Raw genomic sequence first — 3,400 nt, forward strand, 5'->3', positions numbered from 1 at the left:
TACACATTTTTTAAAATCATATTAGTATATATATATATATATATATATATAGCTTTTATTAATTTCATTTCAGATTTAGTTATTTTAGTGCACCAGGTTAAACAACTAAAATGAGAAATTTTGCAACTACTTGGAATAAAATAAGTTTTTTTTTTAAATTTTATTTTAGTTAACATTTATTTCAAGTAACACATTTTTGTAGTTTTAGTTTTAGTTAACTATAGCCCTGTTTTGTAGTCATTTGAATATGTATCTGAACATTTGGGGTTTGTTTTGATTTGTTAACAGGTTCATGTCCTCATGGATGAAGCCAAACTCAGAGAAGATGCCTTTAAGGCTCAGGTTCTGTCCTTCGAGAAGGAAAACGGCGCTTTAAAAGAGCAGAAGAAATCTGTGAGTCCTGCTGTCAGAGCTGTGAATCTCATTCATCCATCGGTGTCAGCTTGAATCTAATGATATTTATTTTCAAACAGCTCCTCCGTGATGCGAAAGACTGGCAGGAGAAGCACAAGAAACTGAGCGAGGAGATCCGAGTTTACCACAAATCCCAGAAAGAGCTGGAAGACTCTCTGGTGCACAAGGAGAATGAGATTGACGTGAGTGAAGCTTGTTGCATTTTATAAAACAGGTGCTCCAGCGGAAATTATGGTGTGTTTCTCAAAATATCACGTTGTAAATGCATGGCATCCCATGCTCTGGTGTCTAGGTTTTGTCCAGCTGTATTGCAGAGCTCAATCGTCTGGGAGCCTGTGATCCTGCAGAACTACAGAAAGACGATGCTAAAATGTCTAATGGAGAAGATGCTGGTAAGCACTCTATTTATAACTTCAGTTTCTATTTCAATTTGTTTCCCCTGTCTGTTTTTGGTCTTTTGGAGTTGCATACATTTGCATTTGCAGAGGCTCTCATCTAGAGTGGCTCATTAAAGTGCTTGAGTCTGCTGTGATCCGCAGATGAAACGTGGGAAATTCAGAAAGTCACCTGCTGAGAGAAGACGTGCTCAAGAGATATCAGAAATAATCTGATGCGTGTATGTTTTACTTCTGCTCGCGAGTGCTGAGGAGATGTCTGACACTCTGAGAAGCTTTAGAGCTAAAGTCAAAAGCACTGTTATATGGAATTATTTTGGATTTGACAGATTTCAGTATAGATTAAATTGATTTTATTCAAAATTTGAATAATTCTGTTCTTCATGCTGCAAGAGGACCAATGTGTATAGAATGAGCTTTGATTGTTTTGTTGCTTGGCAACCATAAAAAGCCAGTTATTGTGATCTATTAATGATGGGAAAAATATTATTGCAGTTTTTCTGATCATTTCTGCTGCAATAAAAAAGTTGTTTGTTTGTATGCACAGTTTGGCCAAAAATGAGTGATTCATCAATATATATTAAAATATTAAGCATAATTCTAAATGAAATGTTAAACAAAATAGGATATTAAATTATTAGTAGTAGTAGTAGTAATGGTAATATTTTAATTTATTAATTTAATGCATTTAATCTTGAATATTTTAATAATATTAAAAAATTATATATATTTTAATATAACTTTAATAATTATATTATTAACAATATTAAAAGTAGTTGTTGTTATTATTATAACAAATTAAACAAAATAACAGTGCGATTCTAATATTACAGTAAACAAAGTACGAAAAATAATGTAATAATTTTTTTATTTTACCGTAGAATTGTAAAATTACAACATATATTTACGGCTGTCTTAATATCTTCATTTTCAAATGTTGAATGGTTGCGGCTTTATCTTGGTCTAAAATTTGATAAATTGCTCGTGATTTTGATTTTATTGCGATTAGTCGTGCTGCCCTACATTTATTCAATGAACATTGGTGTCTTTTATCATTTTGCTGCTGTTTTACACAAGCAGTGAGCTGCTCGAGGCTTGAAGATGGTTAGATGAAACATTCTCCTCTGTTCTGAATCTGAACAAGCGTCTGTTTTCTTTCAGAGAAGATGGACAGCATGAGACTGCGAATCAAGCAGATGATGGACGTCTCCAGGGTACATAGGTCTGATTTTATTTTGAGGATAATTCAACACACCTCATTTCTAATGCAGTTTCTGTTTCACAGATTAAAGTGACTCTCAGCGTTGTTGAAGACGAGAGGAATCGCTACGTGGAAAGTCTCCTCGCCGAACAGAAAGCCAGACAGGAGCTGGAGGGTATGAAGACTGCGACTGTTCGTTCGAACACCTTCCGATCGGCTTTCTACCTCTTCATCTAGTCATGTATTGTTTTTTTTTTAATCTAGAGCAATATCAGAATGTCATGCATGCCCAGATGAATCTGAACAAAGGGCTGCACGATTATGGAAATGCATTTTGATTTCAGTTTAAAATGCAATTTAAAAAAAATTAACAAAATATGATGGATACATTGAATTGGGGCTGCACAATTTGGAAAAAAAAAAAATTTTTTTTTAAATGTTCAATTTAAAATGCAAAAAAAAAAAAAAAAAATTTTAAAAAAAATAAAAATTTTTTTTTATTTCTATGTTTTAAGTTGGTATGTATAAAATTAAACTCTATAGAAGGCGTTCTATTAAAATATAATGAATAGCCTAAGAATAATGTATAAAAAGCCAGATGTTATCTGTTATCGATGCATTTAATTGGGTGTGTACGATTTGGGGAATTTTTTTTTTATTTATTTTTTTTATTAAAATGCGATTTAAAACAACAACAAAATAAGATATATTAATTGGGGCTGGGCAAAAAAAAAAAGTTTTTCCGATTAATAATTTTTTTAAATGACGTCAATTCGATATCGATTCTCAAAAGCTGTAAATCGATCTTTTCCTGTATTTCAGCAAACATTTAAAACAAGATCTGATTAATGTGAATCTTATCATCAGTTTTCTCCACTAGATGTCACGGTATGAAGACTGCGACTGTTCGTTCGAACACCTTCCGATCGGCTTTCTACCTCTTCATCTAGTCATGTATTGTTTTTTTTTTAATCTAGAGCAATATCAGAATGTCATGCATGCCCAGATGAATCTGAACAATGAGAAAACGCATCTGGAGAACCAGTTCAAGCACCTGCAGCAGAGGCTGGAAATCACCACTGAACTCTACCAGCAGAAAGAGAACGCACTGCAGCAGTGAGAGCTCACACTTCATTCACACTGCACACCATTACATCGCATCCATGCACGATCAAACCCTTTACAAGTGCACAGATCAGATCAGTAGTTCAGGGAGTGTTGCAATATAAGAATTTTAATTCCATGTTTTTAGTTAGTGTGTATAAAATGAAAACGTACAGAAGGCATTCTACTAAGTAGAATAATTATTTCAATGTAGATGCCTGCTTTTGTGTGTAATTTATTCCAAATTTAAATTTCAAAAAAAAAAAAAAAAAGGACCAACCATAAA

The 3,400-nt window shown here is 33.1% G+C and overlaps 1 pseudogene; it reads left to right on the plus strand.

The window, feature by feature from the left end:
• Positions 1 to 3,400, plus strand: part of LOC107710642 (melanoma inhibitory activity protein 3-like) — a 36,146-nt pseudogene that overhangs the window by 17,778 nt on the left and 14,968 nt on the right.

Source organism: Sinocyclocheilus rhinocerous, unplaced genomic scaffold (genome assembly GCF_001515625.1).
Source record: "Sinocyclocheilus rhinocerous isolate Xijiao unplaced genomic scaffold, SAMN03320098_v1.1 scaffold4856, whole genome shotgun sequence".
Taxonomy (NCBI): Eukaryota; Metazoa; Chordata; class Actinopteri; order Cypriniformes; family Cyprinidae; genus Sinocyclocheilus; species Sinocyclocheilus rhinocerous.